The following is a 10868-nucleotide window of genomic DNA, read 5'->3' on the forward strand; positions in this document are numbered from 1 at the left end:
ATGCTACTGGGGAAGAGCAGAGGGCAATTACCAGTAGTTCCAGAAAGAATTGAGCAGTTGGGACAAAGCAAAAACAATGCTCAGTCGTGGATGTGTCTGGTGGTGAAAGTAAAGTCCGATGTTGTAAAGAACAATACTGTGTAGGACTCTGAAAAGTTACGTCTATGAATCAAGGTAAATTGGATATAGTCAAGCAGGAGATGGCAAGAGTGAACATCGACATCTTAGGAATCAGTGAACTAAAATGGACTAGAGTGGACAACTTTAATTCAGACGACCACTATGTCTGCTGCTATGGGCACAAATCCTGTAGAAGAAATGGAGTAGCCCTCACAGTCAACAAAAGAGTCTGAAATGCAGTACTTGAGTGCAGTCTCAAAAACAACAGAATGATCTTGGTTTGTTTCTAAGGCAATCCATTCAGTTTCACAGTAATCCAGTTTCACAGTAATCTTCCCAACCCAGGGATCGAAACCAGGTCTCCGTCATTGTAGGCAGATTTTTCACCTGCTGAGCCATCAGGGAAGCCCTTAGTTTGGGGATTTGATATAAATGTAGGCATGAACATGAATTGTGATAAATGAGTAGCATTCTTTTTGCTAATAATTAGGCATAACAGATCAATCCTCTACCCTTTTCATTTTGGTTCTTTCATTTCTATGTTTGACAGCCTGTCTTCCAAAGGCCAGCACTTGCATCTTTGTTGGAGATGCGCCACAGTAATTACTGCCCCACAGTAATCCACAGCAATTTCACCACTGATGCTAAAGGAGCTGAAGTTGAACGGTTCTGTAAAGACCTAAACATCTTCTAGAAAGTGAAAGTTAAAGTTGCTCAGTCATGTTTGACTCTTTGCGACCCCATGGATTATACAGTCCATGGAATTCTCCAGGCCAGAATACTGGAGTGGGTAGCCTTTCCCTTCTCCAGGGGATCGTCTCAAGTCAGGGATTGAACTGTGGTCTCCTGCATTGCAGGCAAATTCTTTATCAATTGAGCTATCAAACACCTTCTAGAACTAACACCAAAAATGATGTCCTTTTCATTACTGGGGATTGGGATGCAAAATTAGGAAGTCAGGAGATACCTGGAGTAACAGGCTAGTTTGGCCTTGGAGTACATATTGCAAAATTCACGTTTAAATTGAAGAAATTAGGGAAAACCACTAGGCCATTCTGGTATGACCTAAATCAAATCCCTTATGACTATATGGTGAAGGTGATGAACAGATTCAAGGGATTAGATCTGTTAAACAGAGTGCCTGAAGAACTATGGATGAAGGTTCATAACATTGTATAGGAGGCAGTGACCAAAACCCTCCCCACGGATAAGAAATGCAAAAAGGCAAAGTGGTTGTCTGAGGAGGCTTTACACATAGCTGAGGAAATAAGAGAAGCAAATGGCAAGGGAGAAAGGAAAAGAGATAGCCAACTGAATGCAGACTTCCAGAGAAGAGCAAGGAGAGATAAGAAGGCCTTAAACAAAAAATGGAAAGAAATAAAGGAAAATAATAGAATGAGAAAGACTAGGGATCTCTATCAGGGGACATTTCATGCAAGGATGGTCACGATAAAAGACAGAAACAGTAAAGACTAATAGAGGCAGAAGAGATTAAGAAGAGGTGGTAGACTTGAATAACTCAAACTCTACTGGAAATTTGATCAACCATTCTCTATTGGTTACATTTGTGGAAGGCAATCTGAATGCAGAGTTCCAAAGAATAGCAAGAAGAGATAAGAAAGCCTTCCTCAGTGATCAATGCAAAGAAATCGAGGCAAACAACAGAATGGGAAAGACTAGAGATCTCTTCAAGAAAATTAGAGATACCAAGGGAATATTTCATGCAAAGATGGGCTCAATAAAGGACAGAAATGGTATGGACCCAACAGAAGCAGAAGATACTAAGAAGAGGTGGCAAGAATACAAGGAAGAACTGTACAAAAAAGATCTTCACAACCAAGATAATCACAATGGTGTGATCACTCACCTGGAGCCAGACATCCTGGAATGTGAACTCAAGTGGGCCTTAGAAAGCATCACTATGAACAAAGCTAGTGGAGGTGATGGAATTCCAGTTGAGCTATTTCAAATCCTGAAAGATGATGCTGTGAAAGTGCGGCACTCAATATGTCAGCAAATTGGAAAACTCAGCAGTGGCCACAGGACTGGAAAAGGTCAGTTTTCATTCCAATCCCAAAGAAAGGCAGTGCCAAAGAATGCTCAAACTACCGCACAATTGGACTCATCTCACATGCTAGTAAAGCAATGCTCAAAATTCTCCAAGCCAGGCTTCAGCAATACGTGAACCATGAACTTTCAGATGTTCAAGCTGGTTTTAGAAAAGGCAGAGGAACCAGAGATCAAATTGCCAACATCCGCTGGATCATGGAAAAAGCAAGAGAGTTCCAGAAAAACATCTATTTCTGTTTTATTGACTATGCCAAAGCCTTTGACTGTGTGGATCACAATAAACTGTGGAAAATTCTGAAAGAGATGGGAATACCAGACCCCCTGACCTGCCTCCTGAGAAACCTATATGCAGGTCAGGAAGCAACAGTTAGAACTGGACATGGAACAACAGACTGGTTCCAAATAGGAAAAGGATTTGTCACCCTGCTTATTTAACTTATATGCAGAGTACATCATGAGAAACGCTGGGCTGGAAGAAGTACAAGCTGGAATCAAGATTGCAGGGAGAAATATCAATAACCTTAGATATGCAGATGACACCACCCTTATGGCAGAAAGTGAAGAGGAGCTAAAGATCCTCTTGATGAAAGTGAAAGTGGAGAGGGAAGAAGTTGGCTTGAAGCTCAACATTCAGAAAACAAAGATGATGGCATCTGGTCCCATCACTTCATGGGAAATAGATGGGGAAACAGTAGAAACAGTGTCAGACTTTATTTTGGGGGGCTCCAAAATCACTGCAGATGGAGACTGCAGCCATGAAATTAAAAGACGCTTACTCCTTGGAAGAAAAGTGATGACCAACCTAGATAGCATGTTGAAAAGCAGAGACATTACTTTGCGAACAAAGGTCCATCTAGTTAAGGCTATGGTTTTTCCAGTGGTCATGTATGGATGTGAGAATTGGACTGTGAAGAAAGCTGAGCACCGAAGAACTGATGCTTTTAAACTGTGGTGTTGGAAAAGACTCTTGAGAGTCCCTTGGACTGCAAGGAGATCCAACCAGTCCATTCTGAAGGAGGTCAACCCTGGGATTTCTTTGGAAGGAATGATGCTAAAGCTGAAACTCCAGTACTTTGGCCACCTCATGCAAAGAGTTGACTCATTGGAAAAGACTCTGATGCTGGGAGGGATTGGGGGCAGGAGGAGAAGGGGACGACAGAGGATGAGATGGCTGGATGGCATCACGGACTGATGGACGTGAGTCTGAGTGAACTCCGGGAGTTGGTGATGGACAGGGAAGCCTGGTGTGCTGTGATTCACGGGGTCGCAAAGAGTCAGACAGGACTAAGCAGCTGAACTAGCTGAACTAACTAACTAAACCAGATCAAGGACTTGGGGCAAATATTACTGTTCAATTTATATCCTTTATAATTTTCAGATTTGCTTTTATTATGTACATGTATTACTTAAAATAATGATAAAACTAATTTAAAACAAACAAACAAAAAGAGGTGGCAAGAATACACGGAAAACTATACAAAAAAGGTCTTCAATGACCTGGATAACTATGATGGTCTGGGCACTAACCTAAAGTCAGACATCCTGGAGTGTGAAGTCAAGTGGGCCTTAGGAAGTATTACTACAAGCAAAGCTAATAAAGGTGATGGAATTCTAACTGAGGTATTTAAAATCCTAAAAATGGTACTACTCAGTTCAGTTCAGTTTAGTTGCTCAGTCATTTCCGACTCTTTGCAACACCATGGACTGCAGAATACCAGTCTTCCCCGCCCATCACCAACTCCCAGAGCTTGCTCAAACTCATATCCATTGAGTCACTGATGCCTTCCAATCTCATTTTCTGTTGTCCCCTTCTCCTCCTGCCTTTAATCTTTCCCAGCATTAGGGTCTTTTCTAGTGAGTCAGTTCTTCACATCAGGTGGCCAAAGTATTGGAGTTTCAGCTTCAGCATCAGTGCTTCCAATGAGTATTCAGGACTGATTCCCTTTAGGATTGACTGATTGGATCTCCTGGCAGTCCAAGGAACTCTCAACAAGCTTCTCTAGCACCACAGTCCAAAAGCATTAATTCTATGGTGCTTAGCTTTCTTTATGGTCTAACTCTCACATCCATACACAACTACTGGAAAAACCATAATTTTGACTAGATGGACCTTTGCTGGCAGAGTAATGTCTGCTTTTTAATATGCTGTCTAGGTTGATCATAGTTTTTCTCCCAAGGAGCAACCATTTTTCAATGTCATGGCTGCAGTCATCATCTGCAGAGATTTTAGAATCCAAAAAAATAAAGTCTGTCACTGTTTCCATTGTTTTCCCATCTATTTACCATGATGTGATGGGACCAGATGACATGACCTTAGTTTTCTGAATGTTGAGCTTTAAGCCAACTTTTTCACTTTCCTCTTTCACATTCACCAAGAGGCTCTTTAGTTCTTTGCTTTCTGCCATAAGGGTGGTGGCATCTGCATATCTGAGGGACTGATATTTCTCCTGGAAATCTTGATTCCAGCTTGTGCTTCATCCAGCCCAACATTTCTCATGATGTACTCTGCCTATACCTTAAATAAGCAGGGTGACAATATACAGCCTTGATGTACTCCTTTCCTGATTTAGAACCAGTATGTTGTTCCATGTCCAGTTCTAACTGTTGCTTCCTGACCTGCATACAGATTTCTCAGGAGGCAGGAAAGGTGATCTGCTATTCCCATCTCTTTAAGAATTTTCCACAGTTTCTTGTGATCCACACAGTCAAAGGCTTTGGTGTAGTCAATAAAGCAGAAGTAGAGGTTTTTTTGGAACTCTCTTGCTTTCTCAATGATGGCAATTTGATCTCTGGTTCCTCTGCCTTTTCTAAAACCAGCCTGAACATCTGAAATTTCTCAGTTCACATAGTGTTGAAGCCTGCTTGGAGAATTTTGAGCATTACTTTGCTAGGGTTTGAGATGAGTGCAATCATGCAGGAGTTTGAACATTCTTTGGCATTGCTCTTTTTCAGGATTGGAATGAAAACTGGCCTTTTCCCGTCCTGTGGCCACTGCTGAGTTTTCCAAATTGCTGGCATATTGAGTGCAGCACTTTCACAATATCATCTTTTAGGATTTGAAATAACTCAACTGAAACTCCATCACCCCCACTAGCTTTGTTCATAGTGATGCTTCCAAAGGCCCACTTGACTTTCGCTTTTCAGGATGTTTGGCTCTGGGTGAGTAATCACACCATTGTGGTTCTGGGTCATGAAGATCTTTTTTGCATAGTTCTTCTGTGTATTCTTGCTACCTCTTCTTAATATCTTCTGCTTCTGTTAGGTCCATACCATTTCTGTCCTTTAATGTGCCCATCTTTGCATGAAATGTTCCCCTGGAATTTCTAATTTTCTTATCTTTCCCATTCTGTTGTTTTCCTCTATTCCTTTGCAGTGATCACTGAGGAAGGCTTTCTTATCTCTTATCTAGGAAGGCTTGCTATTCTTTGGAACTCTGCATTCAGATGGGTGTATCTTTCCTTTTCTCCTTTGCCTTTTACTTCTCTTTTCTCAGCTATTAGTAAGGCTTCCTCAGACAACCGTTTTGCCTTTTTGCATTTCTTTTTCTTGGGGATTGTCTTGATCACTGCCTCTGTACAATGTCATGAACCTCCATCCATAGTTCTTCAGGCATTCTGTCTATCAGATCTAATCCCTTGAATCTATTTGTCACTTCCACTGTCTAGTCATAAGGGATTTGATTTAGGTCATACCTGAATGGTCTAGTGGTTTTCCCTACTTTCTTCAATTTAAACCTGAATGAAGGAGTTCATGATCTGAGCCACAGTCAGCTCCTAGTCTTGTTTTTGCTGACTGTATAGAGCTTCTCCATTTTTGACTGCAAAGAATACAATCAATCTGATTTCATTATTGACCATCTGGTGACATCCATGTGTAGAGTCGTCTCTTGTGCTGTTGGAAAAGGGTGTTTGCTATGACTAGTGGGTTCTCTTGACACAACTCTGCTAGACTTTATCCTGCTTCATTTTGTACTCCAACACCAAATTTCCCTGTTACTCCGGGTATCTCTTGACTTCTTACTTTTCCATTCCAGTCCCTGATAATAAAAAGGACATCTTTTTGGAGTGTTAGTTTTAGAAGGTCTTGTAGGTCTTCATAGAACTGTTCAACTTCTTCAGCATTTCTGGTAGGGCATAGACTTGGATTACTGTGATATTGAGTGGTTTGCCTTGGCAACAAACAGAGATCATTCTGTCATATTTGAGATTGCATCCAAATCTACATTTTGGACTCTTTTGTTGACTCTGAGGGCTATTTCATTTCTTCTGTGGGATTCCTGCCCACAGTAGTAGATATAATGGTCATCTTAGTTAAATTCACCCATTCCAGTCCATTTTATCTCACTGATTCCAAAAATGTCAATGTTCACTCTTGCCATCTCCTGTTTGACCACTTCCAATTTACCTCGATTCATGGACCTAGCATTCCAGGTTCCTATGTAATATTGGACTCTACAGCATTGGACCACACCACTTCCATCACCAGTCACATCCACACCTGGGATTTGTTTTTGCTTTGGCTCTGTCTCTTAATTCTTTCTGGAATTATTTCTCCACTGTTCTCTAGTAGCATATTGGGCACCTACCAACCTGGGGAGTTCATCTTTCACTATCATATCTTTTTGCCTTTTCATACTGTTCATGGGGTTCTCAAAGCAAGAATGCTGAGGTAGCTTTCCATTGCCTTCTCCAGTGGACCATGTTTTGTCAGAACTCTCCCACCATGACCCGTCCATCTTGGGTGGCTCTACATGGCACAGCTCATAGTTTCATAGAGTTAGACCAGGCTGTGGTCCATGTGATCAGATTGGTTAGTTTTCTGTGGTTGTAGTTTTCATTTGTCTGCCCTCTGAGGGATAAAGATAAGAGACTTATGGAAGCTTCCTGATGGGAAAGAGTGACTGTGGGAGAAACTGGGTATTGTTCGGATGGGCAGAGCCATGTTCAGTAAATCATTCATCCAATTACCTGTTGATGGGTAGAGTTGTGTTCCCTCCCAGCTGTTTGACCTGAGACCAAACTATGGTGGAGATAGTGAAGATAATGGTGACCTCCTTCAGAAGGTCCCATGCAGGCACTGCTGAACTCAGTGCACCCGACCCTGCAGCAGGCCGCCAACCCACACCTCCACCGGAGACTCCTGGACGCTCACAGGAGTGAGAGATACTAATTAAAATGTCAGAAAATTTGGAAAACTCAGCAGTGGCCACAAGACTGGAAAAATCAGTTTTTATTCCAATCCCATAGAAGAGCAATGCCAAAGAATGTTCAAACAACTGTACAACTGTGCTAATTTTGCATGCTAGTAAGGATATGCCCCAAATTCTTCAAGCTAGGCTTCAGCAATACGTGAACTGAGAAGTTCCAGACATACAAGCTGGATTTAGAAAAGGCAGAGGAGCTAGAAACCAAATTCCCAATGTTCACTGGATCAGAGAGAAAGCAAAGGAATTCCAAAAAAACATCTGCTTCATTGACTACACTAAAGCTTTCAACTGCGTGAATCATAGCAAAGTGTGGAAAATTCTTGAAGAGATAGAAATACCAAACCAGCTCAATTGTCTTCTGAGAAACCTGATGTGGGTCAAGAAGAAAGAGCTGGACATGGAACCTCTGACTGGTTCAAAGTTGGGGAAGGAGTAAGACAAGGCTGCATATCGTCACCCTGCTTATTTAACTTATATGTAATATACATCATGTGAAATGCTAAGCTGGATGAATCACAAGCTGAAGTCAAGATTGCCGGGAGAAATGTCAACAATTTGATATGCAAATCATACCACTCTAATGGTAGAAAGTGAAGAGGAACTGAAGAGCTTCTTGAGGGTGAAAGAGGAGAGTGAAAAAGCTGACTTGAAACTCAACATTAAAAACACTAAGATTATGGCAACTGGACCAATCATTTCATGGGAAATAGAAGGGGGAAAAGTGGAAGAAGTGACAGACTTTATTTTGGGGGGGCTCTAAAATCACTACAAATGGTGACTGCAGCCACAAAATTAAAAGACACTTGCTCCTTGGAAGGAAAGCTGTGATGGGCCTAGACAGTGTATTAAAAAGCAGAGACTTCACTTTGCTGACAAAAGCACATATAGTCAAAACTATGGGTTTTCCAGTATTAATGTACAGATGTCAGAGCTGGACTGTAAAGAAAGCTGAATGTCAAAGAATCGATGCTTTCAAACTGTGGTACTAGAAAAGACTCGAGAGTCCCTTGGACTGCAAGAAGATCAAACCAGTCTATCGTAAAGGAAATCAACCCTGAATATTCATTGGAAGGACTAATGCTGAAGCAGAAGCTCCAATACTTTGGCCACCTGATGCAAAGAGCCAACTCATTGGGAAAGACCCTGATGCTGGGAAAGATTGAGGGCAGGAGGAGAAGAGTGGGGCAAAGGATGAGATGGTTGGACAGCATCACCGACTCAATGGACTTGAGTCTCAGCAAACTCCTGCATGTGGGTCAAGAAGAGAGAGAGTGCATGCTGTAGTCCCTAGGGTCACAAAGAGTTGGACACAGCTTACTGTCTGAACAACAACCACTTCAAACTAAAATTAGATAGCCAATTATATGTCAATAAAGCTGGAAAAATTAATAATACATAACCTCCCCCCACCAAATAAATGTTCATTGGATCATAGATAAAGCAAAGGACTTCCAGAAAAACACATGTGGGATGTTTTCATTGGAGAATTTCTACAAAACATTTAAAGAAGAACTAAAAACAATTTTACGTGATGTTTTCCAGAAAACAGAAGAGGGGAAACACATCCCAGTGTATCTTATGATACATAATTGCTAATATCACAAAAATTAACCATTCCATGTACTAATGCTATCCCGGAGTTGAAATTAAAACACAATTATCATTACAATTATTTCAATACTAGATACACACTCTAAAAGTGCATACTTAAAAAAGGTCCAGGTTTTGTATGCTGAAAATTACAAAATGCTGTTAAGTCAAAGAACAGAATATAAATGTTCATGGATTGAAAAATTCAACATATTAAAGATGTCAATTTACCAAGTTTATATATAAATTAAGTACAATTCCTCTCAAAATCCTAGTGAGTGTTTCCTCGAGACAGGCAAGATTATTATATGAGTTATATGGAAAGGCAGAGGGAACAGCTGAAACAGTCTTGGCAAAGAAGAGGGCAGTGGAAGGCACAGCTCTCCCTGATGTTAAGGCTTACTGCCCAGCTGTAGTAACTGAGCGTCTGTGGTGTTAGTGGTGGAACAGGTACACAGACCAACAGAACCAAATGGAGAACCCAGAAACAGTTGTAAGCAAGTGTCCAGTTGACTTTCTACAAAAGTGAGAGATAAAATGGAGAGAACAGCCTTTTCAACAAATGATACAGGAACAATCAGACAAAAAATAGAAAAAAAAAAAGGATCATGAAGTTAAAGGCAAAATGTAAACATACAAGTCCTTGGGAAAAGCAAAATCATTCCTCTATTTCACGCAGTGTAACTACACAGGTCACTTCCCTGTCTCTTGAACAGTTTATTTGCCTTCATGTCTTTTGAGAAGCAGGACAGAGTTTGAATGAGAATGGTAACAATAGCCCCCATCTTGAAGGAAGTCAAAAGGATTAAGTACATACATGGCTGATTCACTTTGCTGTACAGCAGAAACTAACACAACATTGTAAAGCAACTATACTTCAATTAAACAAACAAACAAAAAAATTTCAATAAAAGGTGGAACAAAAAAAATAAAAAGATATCAGTTTATTTTTCAAAAAGATGAAATTGGAGATGAATTTAAGGGTTAGTTTTAACTATATGAAAACAGAAACTTCTATAAATTAAAAACAATGCAAAATACAGGGACATGAGGAGTAGCTCCCAATCCCTGATAAAAACTTGAAAAGTATTAGAAGTTTTCTAATATTTAATTCTGAATATTTTCTTACAATTATCACTAGGAAAATGCTTCTCAAATCCATATGTTGAAGGCCTATTAATTAAAAGAAATTGAAACCCTGCATTTTGATCACTTGCTTACATGGGGAAGTGATGGACACTTTTTGTATTTTTTTCCCAAGGGAAGCTTGTTTCCAATCCTATTTTGCCCAGGAAATAGCATATTTGGCTTATTAGAAGTACACAACAGACACCCATCTGAGGTCTCAACTTAATAAGAGAGTGGAACGGGTTAACAACAGAAATCAGAGTGGAGATATAAAGGCAGTGAAGATTAAACATAAACAATGTAATTATGTACTAGGAAGAGAACAATACCAACAACAATGGTGCCTCAAAATACGGATTTTCCCACTCACACTGGAATTAATTCCTGAAGTTTATAATGTAGCAAGACATGTAGCTCCCAAATTAAATATTTCCCTCCTGCCTCTGGATTTGTTTCCCAGAAATAAGTTGTTACTTTCAGTATCCGCCAAAATCTATGAGGAAATGTGATTTATTCTCAAAACATGGCTCAGACAATGCATTTTAGGGATTTTATATTTTCTTTGGCATCTACCCAGTAAAAATGTATGACTTGATTGCATGCATATTATGAAAGTTTAAGGTAAATTTCTATTTGTATTTTGCATAATCAACTTCATGCCTAATCCTTGATGGTCTCTGATTTTAGCATGATATTTCTTTTTCTGAAATGCTGACCAACTTCAAAATTACCTGTGAATTTTCCCAACTTATAA

This window comes from Capra hircus, chromosome 22, assembly GCF_001704415.2.
Source record: "Capra hircus breed San Clemente chromosome 22, ASM170441v1, whole genome shotgun sequence".
NCBI classification, from domain to species: domain Eukaryota; kingdom Metazoa; phylum Chordata; class Mammalia; order Artiodactyla; family Bovidae; genus Capra; species Capra hircus.